Genomic DNA, 15,867 nt, shown 5'->3' on the forward strand with positions numbered 1-15,867 from the left:
AAGTTATCGTGTCTACTAGTGTCTAGAGGTGAAACGTTGCCAGTTTTGTTTGTACTTCCATTAGTACGTTAGCGAGAAAACTAAACATTGCATGAACGAACTGCTCGACGGCCAGTAAATAACTTCAAAATACTGCTTATCCATATATCAAAAAGTATAAGAATCGACGCAATGCTGTAAATATACATAATAAAGATAAAAGAGATCTTGAAAATATAAAAAAAAAAACTAAAATGGGCCACTAAAATTGTGGTCTGGTTAATGTTGTAATTAACAAAGGTTTTGTTTACCACATTTTTTTATTAAAATGTTATTTATAGAACATGCTTAATTTTATTTTTAAAATTAAACATTCTATCTCTATTTTTGCAATTATGCAGTAATTAAAAATACACATTCGAGCACATGCCAAATGTACTTAAACCCCTTAGTTTTCACACCGCTTTTCTAGAACACGCCAAGTGTTGACCCTCTGACCTCTGAAGTTTTTCAAATTGCGTTTCTTTGTTACAACGCTAGATATATATACGTTTTTTCTAATAAACTAAGTTTGATTTGATAATCAAAAAGCAGTACAAGTATCAATCAATCAAACATTTTTAATGTTGATTTTATCAAAATGAATGATTAGAATTGAGTAGAAGTTTGTATACTTAACAAAGTAACTTAACCGTAGTTTTATTATAGACTAACTAAACTTAATCATATATGGGGATTTTATTTGACAGCAAATTTATCTGTTTTTATTTTAAATAATCGTTTTTATATGTTAAAAAATATAAGAAAATACAAAACTTCATTTTATAATAATTTTCTACTTAACAACAGAAAATTAAAAAGATAAAATAATACTAATACTAATAAAAAACATAAGATAAATTAAGGAAAATATTCCAAAACTAACAAAACAAAGCAAAAAATTAATAAAACGTAAAGTAAATATTTAAATTATTAAGCTTAAGATTAATTAAAACTATTTCAAAATTTTCGTGTAACGTTTCGTGTAATATTTTTATTAGTATTTATAATCTACTATACTTTTTTATATTTTAATATGATATATAATGGTGTGTTTTATATAATTTTTATTACTTTTTCTAGAATCACTTAAAGCTTAGACAAAAAGATTTACTATGGAACGCATATGTTTTTACTAGTATAATTAGTTCTGGATGGTCCGCTAGTGACCTTATGATATAAAATGTACTACAAAAGAAGCATTTATTTGGCATTAAATCTTATTTATTGTCATTGCCAATGATTTTTTAAATTTAATGTGCCTTTTCTGATAAATATTGCTCTTAGGGACGCAATGGCAGTAAGCCTTTTAAATCTAAGCTCGTTATGTTTAGTAAATTTGAGCTTTAAATCCAGATGCATAACTTATTTGTTGTCATCACGAAGAGTATGCGAATTGGGAATTAAAAACTCTAGTAATAAACTTTTTCTTGTCATCAGATACAATAAGGATAAGGACGGAATAGCGTAGTCCGAAACGTCTCAGACTAGTAACTCCGAGGTTGCGGGTTCGAACCCCGGCAGTGGCACTCGAATTTTTATTTATTTTGAAAGCAAATTCAGGTTTTGTTATTAGTAGTATAAAACTGATCGTTTTATTTACATATATGCATAATTTTTTTTCCTCAGGGTCTTGAGTGCAACTGATTTTTTTAACACATATAAGATATTCTCTATAAACCAAAGTAGCTTATTATAAGAGAATTTTTAATACTTTATATTTACAACCTTATTCGATTTTAATTAATCATCACGATATTTATCTGCAAGATTAGGAAAATCTAGGTAATCATCTATGATGATCGATCGGAATTATAATAAAAAATTAATGAAACATTTAGGTTTATATTAGATTCGAATCCAGGTTTTTCATGTCTTTGTGTTTTTATTTTTCAGGATATGTAAACAAATAAAATTCTCCTGGATACGACAGAAATTGAAAAATAACAAGGTTCATACGGGATTCGAGCACAGATCTTTCATGTCAATAGCCAGCGACTTATACCACTCACAGTGCAGGTTATCTAAATGCAATTTGAAAAAAATGAAACTGGGAGGTAAGTGAGTGCCTTTTTTGTTCAGGGTTCTAAATAGTAATTGCTGTTTTGTGGGTTAAGTTGATCGTTCAACCATTTTATAATGTGTTTCGAATTGTACTTTTAAAACCGCTGAAAAGACAACTTTAAACCTGTTTTTGGATCTAAAAATACACGTTATATATATACATACATATATGAATATTATATATAAAATTGTAGTAGTGTATCCAAATTAAATTTAGTCACAGAATCATTGTATATTTTGCTTAACATAATTTAAAGTTACAAGTTATCCTTTTTTATGTTTCACAAATAATTGTGCGCTTTTTATTGGACTTTTTCAGTTACTGTGAATTACTTATTGTTGAATTATTTAATTGTAACGTATTTTTATTTCTGTAAAACTACTCATATATAGTAGACAAGCCCAAAAAAATCGCGCGTGACGTCATTATTAAAAGGGAATATATATCCCAACATACATATTTCTCGACGTGATTGAGAAATAGTATCGAGCTATATTGATATTAAATTATATTTTTTTTAAATGGCAAAAATATATATGTATATGTTAAAATAGCTTAGCAATTAAATTAAAAAATATTAGAGCCATAAATATAAATTTATATAGTTCTTTGTTTTCTAATTAGATATAGTTATTACTTATTTTTATAATTTATGGTATAAAATACATTAGTTATGTTTATGTTTTCTTAAATTATATATTAAGTGTTATAAAACAAAACATGTTGGCAAACTAACCCTCACATTGAATTACACTTACCCTGATGTTAGTGACGTCACAACTCTTTGGCCTGTATAAAAATGGTGTTTCGTTTATTAGGCTTCCGAACTTTCACTGGCATATAAAAGCGCTTGTGCTGTTTTGTCATTAAATAAAAATTGTAGGGATGCAAAATATTAAATTTTGAAATAAAAGCTTTTCAAAATATTTTTAAATACGATATACATATGTTAGGATATGGAACATATATTTTTAACTAAAGGCAAAGTTTGAAAACAACAATTTGCGAAGGTAATATGTAAATATCGGTGTTCGCGTAAAAGTTTTTCTTTTTTTTTATATTATCGCTGAACTCATAATTTTACTTTACGGAACCGTAATTGAAAACGCTACCATAGAATGTTTTATTCGCGAATTTTGTAAAGGTCATAAACTGAAAATATCAACTTAAGGCTTTTCAAGAAAAACTTCTTCAAATCTTAAAAAAAATACTTTGACCTAATTTATTAATTAAAGGAAAAGATAACTTTATTATATAATATTTTTAAATTACACTGCTTTAATAGTTAAATTCATAGTCAAATTTCTTACTTACTTTTAGACATTATATAGTAGCAAAAATTATAAGCAGCTTTTTAAAAAAAACTTTAACTTTTTCCTGCTATTTACAAAAGCGAACCTTCTTAAGTGAACATATTTTTATTATATTTTTAATAAAATAAAATATCTATCTTAATGGCAGTTTCCGATGTACAGTTATGCTTTGCATCAGTTAAATCTGATTTAAAAAAAAAACAATGTGACTTAAGACAAGCACAAAAAATTGACTTATTATTTGATATATGGCAAATGAGTCTTATATTTTTTTATGCGTAATGTGTAATGTAAGATCTTCTAACTTTATATTTATGATCTGTCTGGTATATATAATACTTTTATTGTACAATTAACTTTAATTTTACATTGGTAGGGCTGCAGCCCCGCAGCCGATATAAACGAACCGCCACTGTTTCCAATATATATATATATATATATATATATATATATATATATATATATATATATATATATATATATATATATATATATATATATATATATATATATATATATATATATATATATATATATATATATATATATATAAATTAGGTATCAATGTTGAATGCAGAAGAATCCGGATGTGTTTCAATTTTTACATAGCGTATTATATATCTCTTATGAGCGGCTTTTACGAATGGTGATCTGATTTATTTCTACCAATTAAGCTATATGATAGATTCCCGCCCCCTAATATATGCCATTGTTTCCGGCGCGTGTTACTAGAGTGTGACAATTTGTAAATTTAGTAGCTTTATGTATATTTAACAAAAAAATGAAGACAATAGTATTGTTATTGGGCATTTCAATTCCATAGTTTGAAAGAGGACAATCATATTGTTTTTGCGTGACAAACGGTATATAAATATTTAAGTTCATACTTTAACGAAAGCTGCTTTGTTTGTACAAGGGTCTTGTAAAACCTTTTGTTACCGTTCTCAAAAGTCTATGGCGATCTCGCGTTTTGTTTAAATGGCTCTCAAGGGTTGATTCATTAAATGCCTTTGTTAAAATGACGCGAAATTATTATAGTGTCCATTATGTGTGAATAGGATATTAAATAATATTTTTATAGTACAAATATTTAAGACTGCGACACCTATTTTTACTACGCCGAGAAAAATTTCAATCTTTGAACACAAACAAAGCATTTTTATAAGCTTTTAACAAGTGCAATCATTTATTCGCAACGATCACAAGTATTCCCAAAAGTACAATGTTTTTAGAGACATTATTTCAGCTTATTTTTAAAGAGGGGGGGGGGGTTAAAATTTGTCCAGTAGGTAGTTGTTTTTTAATATTTTGATTTAATTTAGATTGAGGGTATTTTATTAGATGACATTTATTTATCTGGCAAAATTTAAGAGGTAGAAAATTACCCTAACTGCCGTCCCTGTTTAGAATCTAGGTCAAAAGCAATAAAATCGTGCTTTTGCAGTAAAACTCTCTACAATTTTTATAGCAATATTGCGATTTATATTAAGTGAGAATCAATTTCGAGCAATAGGAGGGCGCAAAAAACAATTATTCCTTCTCAGAAGTCTAAAATCGTTATCAAGCGTTCCCACTGCAACGACGCCGACACGATTTTATTGCTTTTGACGTGAATTTTTACCTTCTGAGAAGTGATGATTGTTTTTGCGCCCTAGGAACAGGACTAAATTAAAATACCAAAAAATTACACTTTTTTTAAAGAAATTAAAAAATAATTAAATTTAAAAAAATCAAAAAGGCATTATAATAAATACATTTTAAATAACTATAACAGTAGTGAAAGAGGCTATATGATAAAAATATTCACAACCATACCTTGAGAGAAAAAAACATATAATTTTACTAGCACCTGCCAGATAAATTATATTTTCACTGGTAAAAATGTATTGCAATATAATTTTACTGAAATGACATTTTCGGGAAAGATTCCAAATTTCATATTCTGGTTAGTGGTAATTTTTTTAATGTTTTGATTTCATTAAATGACATGGATTTTTCTGGCCAAATTCAAGGGGGGCAAATGTTCTCACCTGACTTTCTTCTCTAAATAACATTCTGAAATGTTTTATTTCCTTTAAAATATTTAAGAAAGTATACCACAAGACTACGAAGTATACATTTTTACATAAGTATTGAATTTTACGTACACCCTTAACTTTTTGCTCCGGAACACGCTTGTGCGATGCCATCTTACATACTGTTTGACTAATCCTAACGTAATGAAACACTGTTAATTTCACTTGTACAAAAGCAATCTGATTAGTGAATGAAGTATCTGCAGTTATATATATCTTTTATATTGTATTAAGGAAGTTTAATAAATTCATATTATAATTCAATGTAAATATATCGAAAATAACTGAAATAGTAAATATAGTAATCAAGAGAAAACCACTACATTTTCTAAACGCAAATCTAAATTATAATTTTATTATATCTCGTGACACCAATCGCTAAAGAAACAAACATTTATTCGCAATTTTATGTTTCGCTAATCGCTTGCGTTTCAATAAATCCGCCGTGGAGTGTTGCCAGCGCTAAAAACAAAAATTCGAAAGGGAAATTTGCGGCGTACAGTGCGTGGTCATAATATAATGGACGTGGACACTAAATCAACCGTCAGATGAGTGGCGTCGCGCGACCTTTAGCTGAAGAGCCAGGGATACTAGGAAATCTGCTGAGTCCGCTGCTTCGAAATAACAACAGAACGGCGTTGTGTATTTTTAAATTTAAATTTCGATTGCGAGCCTCGCGCCGTATAAAATTAAATGTCACTTAGTCATGCCCGACAACGGCGCGGTTTGGACGTGTGCTAAGCGCGAGCGAATGTTTCAATTTTGTTCGCCGGACTAAACACTCATCGTGAATAAAAGTGTGCTGAAGCTTATAAATGCTTAGTGAATAGTGCTGTGGGACATAAGTTTACAACTTAGTAAAGCTTATAAATTGCATCTGTATTTCAAACATATAATGTAAGTAGTTTATTAGTGAAAAATATAGTAAATTTGAAAAAATAACAAAAGCATATATTCAGTATAATTTTATTAGTTATTAATTCGTAAAAATATACAAAATATATATTTTTTTTAATATATTATATAAATCTTAAAAAAATAGAAAATTATTTATAATTTAACTATGGCAGTCAGCGTTAAAGTTTATCCTAAAATCAAAACAATTTATAATGTACAATATATAAAGTTAATTTAACAGATATATAATACTAGCAATATAAAATTAAATGACAATGATTTTCACAAACAAAAGAACTCGTAACTTCTAGATTTATCTAGAGCTTTTCATAAGCAAAGTACGTTTCGCGAAATTTCATAAAACAAATTTATAGTCATACGAGGAACATAGTATTATAAAAAATCCTTAGCACCCATATTTTATGGAAGATCCGAATTAAAAGTGATGAAAATGCGCATTTTATATTGTCAAATTTTATTAATAAATTTTTAGGATATATAAATTAGGTAAAACTTCATATTTTCAAAGCATTATTAGATAATTTTTTTAATTATTTATAAATAAAAATAAAAACATAATAAAATTATTTTTAAATTAATTCAGAAAATTTTTGTAAAACGTTTATTTTACAAACATTAAAATTGTTTATATTTTGATACAAAAAAAAAACTATTTAAATGTGCTTTGGAATTACTTTCTTATATTAAAAACACATGTTTTTATTGTTTTTTAAGATATTGGATATTTGTAAATTTTATGATTATCATTTTTGAAAAATATTAATATAATTTTTTCTTTATATTTTCCAATTTTCATAACACACTTTTTTCGCATACCACCATTCGTCGTCGTGCGACGAAAAGGATTATTGTATATATGATATATGTATCACAATATACGCGAGTAACTTCATTTTTTCCACACGTATTTGATAATTTATTATATTGCTTGTCTTTATTTATATATATGAAAACAATCTTTTTTAAACAAATCTTATATTTAAACACTTCAGCTATTAGTTTTAGCAAAATTGATGCTCATAGTTATTAAATTACAAACAGCTTTAAAAATAATAGTGTATATTTATAATTTAATTTTTTTACTAATGATTATAACTTATTGTAAATTGAAATTTATACAAAATTCAATTATTTGTGTATTAAGAATTTCATTTATTTAAGAATCATGATTAGATTAGAATCAATTTCGAGCATCGTGCTTTGTACATTTTTGAGGATTTCTATGAAATTGATTAAGTTTTCGACAAGTTTCAAAATTTGTTGTTCATATACTTTTTTATTTAAACAAACTAATTTTTAAAAAAAAATACATTTATACACTAGTAATTCATGTATGACAACTTATAAAAAATTGAATAATTTCACCATTATGTGTATTATTTTCATTGTATATAAATACTATTGAACCTAAAAAATCTATATAGTAATAATGTAGTGTTAGTCTACAGTTATAAATAAAAAAATGTGAATTATACTTATATTTTTTTAAGAATTTAAAGTTGTGAATCTCGAATGACGCATATATGCGTCCCCCGGATCTAACGAGTTATTATTTATTAAAGTTAAACAATTTTATATTAATTTTGTAAAATCCCAAATAAACAAAGATATTCATGAAATTGCGAATACAACATTAATAATCGTAATTATTAGTTTAGTGCTATTTTTATTATTATTATTTTACGCAGGTTTAAATTAAAAAGTAATGTATGTTTACCGAAATGTCACCACATTCTTTTTTTATTCTTCTTTTGTCAAAGATTCGCCAAAAATTACTTTTGGCATTCTTAGGAGGTTACTTAAATGCCTTTTAATATTTTTGCACAATTTATGTAGTAAAACAGATAACAGTTATTTAACAAGATAAGTTAATTAACAGTTTCGAAGCTGATCTCGAAATACAATAGTTAAACCGAATTTTTTGATATAGGGTAAAGTAAAAATTAAACTTGAAATGTGTTTAATTTGTTTTTGAGAAGTGTTCTGATGAACAAATGACGTATATATGCGTTTTCCGGCATCATTTGCAAATTCATAAGTTAAAACCTCAAATAAACTCCGACGTTCTTAAATTTTTGTAAAAAAATTATAATTCAAAATTATTAATTAAAATTAATAGTATAATATTATATTTAGCAGAGGTTTGATTTAATACAAGCTCTTTTAGTATTTTAAATGATTGTAGTTATAAGTTGATATTAATTAGGCATTGGTCTTCGATTATCATTTACAAATAAATAAAATGCATTTTACTTAACCTCCTAAAATTGCCGAAAGATATTTTTGTCGAAACGTCGTGAAAAATTTTTCCTAACGCAGTGAAAAAATCCGTAAATATAAATTAAACGTATACATTATTAGTATAAATATATTTACTTCAAAATATGTTGTACTACTTTAAGTAGAGCTTTGTGATGCAATGCAGCAATATGCCATTTTTTTAAGATATATTTCTCCCTGCTCAGAATTGATTATTTTTCAATTGAAACGTACTATTTTTTATTATCAAATTTAATTTACTTTACTGTTTATAGCATGAATTTTTTTGTATAAAATACTATATTTTCTAAAGAAGATATATAATACATTTATAATTAACCATATGTTCATAATATCATAAACAGTTCACGGAGATATCATTCTGAATTACAGAGATATATCTAATGGTGCATTATCAGTAATTTATTGAGCAAATAAAATGGTGATAGCGTAACCTTTAACATTTTTTTTCTAAATTTATATTCACGTATTATGAAGACATAAAAAACTTATTAATAATAGTATCGAATGCCCCTAGATATTTTAATTTATATCACAGTGTTGGCAGACGCGTTCAGTTCACAAGAAGTGTAACATAAAAGAGAAGACAATATAAATTGTCTTAAAGGAGATTACGCCCACTCCTGGCCTGCAAGTACCTTTTTGTAATTCATTACTGGACAGGTGCGTGTCGTTTGGACTCCAACCAAGCATTGCATTGCCTCCTGTCACAGTTTTTCATCTAGCTATCGATCGACTGTTTATCTAATCTTTGGTGGAAAATCTAACGACTAATGAGTGTGGTGGCCCAACGTTTTACTACTGCGTAAGCAAAATTGCGTATTGTTATCTATTCGCGTATCCACTTCATGTAAATTAACACAAAGAGTTCCATTTTCATTAATTCAAGATGTAAATAATTCACTCGATACTTTGGTATCGAGTGAATTATTTTTCGCCATTATGCCTACCGTAACTGTTGCTCTAAAATCTTACCACTACTACCACCCAACTTCCAATTCCCTTGTGAACTTTATAGAAATTCAATATTTTCGCTGAGGTCCGTTTTATTTGCATCTTATTTAAGAATGCATGAGTTTTGCGTGTGCGGCGAATGCTTGAAGCAGAGTTGAGGTGTACGAACTGAATAAGTAAACGTCAGCGCCATATTTTTGGTATTTTGTTGTTTTTTTTTGTTCCTCGTAGAGCTTGAATATTCATATCCTGACAGAGGTGTTCGCAGGGATGGGTTACGTTTTATGGAAGTCCGCATTTCGAATTACATATTATTTTTTAAATCTAGCGATCTTTCATTCAGAAAGACTAAAAATGAAAAATTTGATGTTCCATAATTTCCATTTATTTTTATACTTTAGTTAAATGTTTGAAGTACATATTTTAACTAATCGTTATGTATATTACATATATTAAAATTGGTCTGTCCTATTAAAAACTCCAATGAAACACTATTTTATTTTTATTTTTACGTAGATAATTATTTAAAAATATTATAAATTTATCTTAATGTCATTTATCTTAAAAAAAATAGGAATCTATAAAAAACATATCGTGAAATTTAGTAGAATACTCGAAACCCATATTCCATCGCGTCGAGGAGATCGAAATTAGTGATTATTGTATAAATATAATTCGGATCGATCTTCACAGATTTGGTTTTCCTAGTCTTTTTTTCTTTTCCTTATACAGTGAAATCTCTTTGTAACGAATACAGAAATAACGAAATTTCCAATTTCTCCCCGAAAAACTTTCATACAACGAAGTTTTCATTGTAACGAAGACTGATCTCAGTATAACGAAATATTTTGATCTTAATTTTAGAATGACGTTACAACTTAACACAATATTTCTCTGAATTCAATTCGTTCTTGACTTGACGTGTACCGGATGTGTTCACAAGCGACATTCAAGGAGTTTCGCTGATCCACAAACTTTTTTCATAAAACATTTTTTTTTTAAATTTAATTGTGATTATTACAGTATCCTTAAAACTGGACAAATAACGATCTGTCGATCTTATAAAAGGTTATTTTGATACTGTAGTAATAAAATATATCAATACAACGAATTTTCAGTATAACGAATTTTTTTAATCGGTCCCGTAAGCTTCGCTATACTGAGATATTCGCTCCCGTAAGTTTCTCTATACTGAGTATTACACATAAATATCGTGATATTAAAATAAAATCGAGCTAGGTCATACATATCAACATTGGTAATAATATTTTAATTAATAAAATATGCCCCTGATTTACAGACTTTGGTTTTAGTCTGGTGTCGTACTATTTTCTTAGTAGTTGTTGATTGTGTTTAGATTTAAATTCGCTTTCTAGAGGTATAATTCGTTAGTGACAATGGAACGACGCGGGCGAAAACAATATTGCTGATCCCCTTAACCCTACCGATAATGATTATAAATATATTTGTTAAATATATTTTAATATATTGAATATTTATGAACAGTTTGATGTCTAAAACAAGATCTGATATCTCACATTATTTTTTATATAATGATGCGGCCTAATGTGAAATATTTATCTAACATTCTGATATATAGCTATGGGGGCATCGCCTTTCCTTTGCCTCTAACCAATTCCAACTTTCGCTATTATCAGATATAATCTTTATTGCTACGTATGAAGATAAAAAGAGTTAATAACGAAATTCTCAACAGTACAATACTCGTTTTGCATATTATCAGACCGATAAAAATATAACGCACCTTTGGATACATTTTCATATGAAACATGTTTACATTTTACATACGAACATTTGTTAAATATCAATAGACACACGCCGTTTAATTTAAAGAATAACAGAATTCATATCAACAATAATATTGTTTTTTTTTATTTAAAGCAACAACCTAACGGTGTATATGTTTTATTGTTAGTGAAACTTCAATATTTACTGTATAGTGTATCGTATAAAACCACGAACTACGCGCCTATAACATTTCTTGCGAATACAAGTAAAATCAATTAAGCCTATGGGTACTAAAAATAGGTTAGCGTTCTTATATTTGCATAATTAAACAATTTGCAGCACCCTTTGTCAGAAGTGAATTATGGTTAACCCACTTTTTATTCTCACTGCGCATTTTCAATAACTGTATGTACAGGAAATCATTAATTTATAACTCGTTGGCGTTAATTTTGGCTCATATATCAAAACTGCGGAAGAGATGACAAGGAAATGTCAAATATCTGTCATTTTTTAAGAGTTGAATTCGTTAGCGTGTAACGAAGCTGGATTGGTGAAAAAATATATGTATTCTAAAAATGTTTTTATTAGTCACGTTGTGTTTTATTCTTCAGAAACGAAACACAATATATACTTTCGTTTAATATTCACGTGTAATTTTGCGTGCCAGCTTTCTGACTACAATGATTTTTTTTCAGTAGCGATTTCCCGAGCGATAGAGGTAGCGTAGGTGTTTTATAACTGGAATACAATACATTTCCGTAGACACATTTTTTTATTACATTAAATTAATTCATGAAATTTATATACACAAGATTGTGAAAGCTTCTCTGTATGAATTTTGATAGCGTAGTAAATATTAGATATTTTTTTAGTGACAGGTAAATGCTTATTATCGAGCTCATTTTATTCTAAACAATTTGTTATTATCTATTGTGAAAATAATCAAACATAAAATCCCAATTCAAGAACATAATAACTGTGTGTTATAATATCCAATAAATTATGTTTCTTGTGGTTTGTAATATAGAAAATTACTTTAAGAGTAGAAAAATATTTTTCTATTCCATTACTCTATGAAAATTATTTACATATTTACCGGAAAAAAATATATGCATATTTGAGGTTAAGTCATGCACGCCTTTCACAAGCTATTTATAAACAAATAGGGCACATAAAAGTTTTATTATGAAACAGAAGATATTTAAATATGACGGTGTTGAAAAATTATCTTCAACGTCTCTAAATCGTATCGAAGCGTAGCTGTAATATATCAGGGTCGTCTCGGTAGATTCTGTGTAGCTCTGCTTGGTACGAGTTTGCCTGATATGGTTGTTCAGTAGTCAAAAGCAAAGAGGTACCAAAGTTTAAGTATAAGTTTTTTAAATAAATGATTAAGTACGTCAGTTTTGCCAATGATTCAGAACGAAACCAGACTCTGTTCTACCGATGCAAATGTATTCCGATATGATTTTACTAAAATGTCAGTGAAAATATATTATTGATAGTAATACACATTCGCTATAACATATACAATAATTATAGATATAATAATTAATTTATTATTAAATTTTAAAACATTATGCGACAGTATTACGTCAGTTTTGCCAATGATTCAGAACGAAACCTCTTAGTTCTACCGATGCAAATGTATTCCGATATGGTTTTACTAAAGTGCCAGTGAAAATATATTTTTGATAGTAATACACATTCACTATAACATATACAATAATTATAGATATAATAATTAATTTATTATTAAATTTTAAAACATTATGCGACAGTAAATTATTTTAATTATTTACGTAAAATATTATTATTAATTTATTGCACCTTCTTTGGCTTTTAATACTGCAAAAGCATGCTATTTATATTACTTCTATAAGTTTTGTTTACTCGTTGAGTTGTGTAATCGAATTGTTTTCTTAAATATGATTTAAATGTATCGGCTTAATTCAGGTCAGTAGAAAATTTATTTTCACACTTTTCTTTATATTCTGAAATATTTTATTAACGTGTTATGTTTTTCTTTAACCACACTAAATTTATATTTAAATAAAACATTTTTGGCTGACGATAGAGTGCAGAAAAATCCGTGAATTTGCAATCAAAATTTACGCTTACATGCTTTTTCATCAAAGGGATGAAAAAATTTAGTAAAGTTTAATAATCCACAGCCTAAGAAATATCTAAGAAGTTGATACCTTCCATTCCGATATATAAAAAGCACCCTCAGATCATTTGACACAGTTGCCTCGTCACCTTGATGAACAACAGAGTGCACCTTATCTGACCCGGATACATTTATTATACTCTTATCACTCGACGATCCAAAACAGTCCAGCTTTTATGTCAATTGGCTCATTTTATAAGTGTTACCAAGTGTTTTTTTTTGGCAGGAATATGACTGCATACATTCCCTTACCTAAGCCACATATAAGAGTTATCCACATTTATTTATTCTTTATTAAGTCTTTGAACTGATTTATATTAATCAACAGACTGTAAAATGTCTCTTGTCGATTGACAATATATAATTTTTTTTCCACGAAAGCTGTCGGTTAATTTATAGATATTATAGAAACAATTTGTATACTTGAGCAACACATGTTGTCATTTTTTTCTCATTATAACCGAGTGACTAGTGCCGCTCCAAAATTCTTGGTTTCAAATGTGCCTTTTTTTGTTTCGAAGTGTGAAACATTAAGACGCTTTCTCTTTACAAAAAAAAATGCCTTTACGCTTTCGAAAAACATTTGTGAATAGAATGTTTATCGGTTGTATCTATTATGACCGAAATACGCAGAATTCGTTTGTGCTACGTTTTTGTATTTGTTGTTTCAAGATGCAAATTTTTTATTTTTGTCAAAAAAAATAATTCAATCGCGGTTTCGACAAAATTTATTATTTATATGCAAATCCGCACAAAAAGATCCTTTATAGCAATATTACGACTTACAATTAGTGAGAATCGAATAAAGCATATCTAAACCGAATTTTGACCAATAGGAGAAGGCAAAAAGCACTGTTTTTTGCTTTTGCGCTCTCCTATTGACTAAAATTCGGTTTGAATATACTTTAATCAGCCCTTCTATATTAGAAGTGCATAATTATATCGATAATAATAGCTATCATATTTTTAAAATATAGTGTAATATCGAAATGCTGACAAATTATGGAGCAATATCTGTACTTATTCTTCCGCTTATTTTCCCCTGAGAGGCTTAGTTTGTATTTTGGAATTGCCCTAATGAAAGTTCTAAAACTATAATTTGTTTTAAAACTTTTATTAGGTTAGATTTGGGTTTGAACAGAAAATGTTAGTTTCGCAACTGTCAAATTGAGTTTTCATAGACATTTTAGAGCAACATATTAGCGCCTATCAGTTAAATTATATTTTCGCTAGTAGAAATATATATCTACTGGTTAAAATATATTTGGAATTTACTAGTGAAAATATACCTTTACCAAAAAATACAAGTAAAAATATATATCTACTGATGAAATTGTAATATGATAATATGATTATGATTTTACTAAAATCACATATTTTAAAAAAATTCGAGACTTTTTTCAGATTTTCTTTGAGGGATAACCAGAGAATTTCTGGTTTAGAATCAGAGAAGTCATTTCAGCTTTTTTTAATATTTCTATTTTAATAAGATTCATAATATTTAATTAAATGGCTTGCATTTTTCTGGGCAAATGCTAATATTTAAAGACAATATTTATATTTTTAATTTTATAATATAATCTAAATAAATAAATACAGTGCATCGAAAAAAAATCTAAAGTTATTTTAATATTTTAATGTTGATTTTATGTATTGACTAAGGTCCGTTATATGTTATAAAAATAACTTTCTCTTGTTTCTAATTATAATATAAACAGGATCACTTTGAAATTTGGGAAAAGCGCCTTTTTAGAAAATAAAATGTACATCTTACATAAGTTCTATGCCTACAATAGACCACTACACCATCAACTTTGTCACCGACAAAGGAGCTTTTCGTCAAAGGGTCTCGTGTATTGCGCTTGTAATACGCAAGCTTCTAAAGCACCGGCATTTACTTGACATTTATTGATTGTGACTATAGTTCTCGATTGTGTGCTGTACGGTATGGTCGCTCTCTAACCCATTAAATTCTGAACGTTCGTTCTCAACCCATCCATGCTTGTAGAAACGTGTTTCACGTATATTCCAGACCATCGATATTAAAAAATGTAAAAATATAACCATTAAATTTAAATTCTCGATTCTAATTCTCAAAGAATATAAACTCAATATTTCAAGAAAAAAATTATAAACATCTTTATTGATCGCGATCGCGAATGTACTGTTTTGCTGATCATTGCTGTAATCAGGCATTTTGATTTCTGAATGATTTTCATTTCTCGAAATTCTAGTTATTTAATTTATATAATTTATATTATAGTTACATTATTCCATATTATTATTAAAAGAACATATGCCATCTAAAGTAGAATCAAACATCTC

The 15,867-nt window shown here is 27.6% G+C and overlaps 1 protein-coding gene across 19 annotated transcripts in view; it reads left to right on the top strand.

Moving 5' to 3' along the window:
- Positions 1-15,867, top strand: part of Shab (potassium voltage-gated channel shaker cognate b) — a 59,722-nt gene that overhangs the window by 13,405 nt on the left and 30,450 nt on the right. For 13 of the 19 annotated variants that reach the window (XR_015812626.1, XR_015812627.1, XR_015812629.1 and 10 more), the window contains exon 2: positions 1,915-2,075. The exons of 4 other annotated variants lie outside the window; for them this stretch is intronic. The gene's annotated coding sequence lies outside the window, so the exon portion shown is untranslated. Of the gene's footprint in view, positions 1-1,914; positions 2,080-6,163; positions 6,369-15,867 lie in introns of those variants that run through there. 2 more of the 19 variants (XM_088205428.1, XM_088205431.1) reach the window with 2 other exon arrangements.

This window comes from Plectrocnemia conspersa, unplaced genomic scaffold (assembly GCF_051122295.1).
Source record: "Plectrocnemia conspersa isolate PC_06_02 unplaced genomic scaffold, ASM5112229v1 ptg000002l, whole genome shotgun sequence".
Classification (NCBI taxonomy): domain Eukaryota; kingdom Metazoa; phylum Arthropoda; class Insecta; order Trichoptera; family Polycentropodidae; genus Plectrocnemia; species Plectrocnemia conspersa.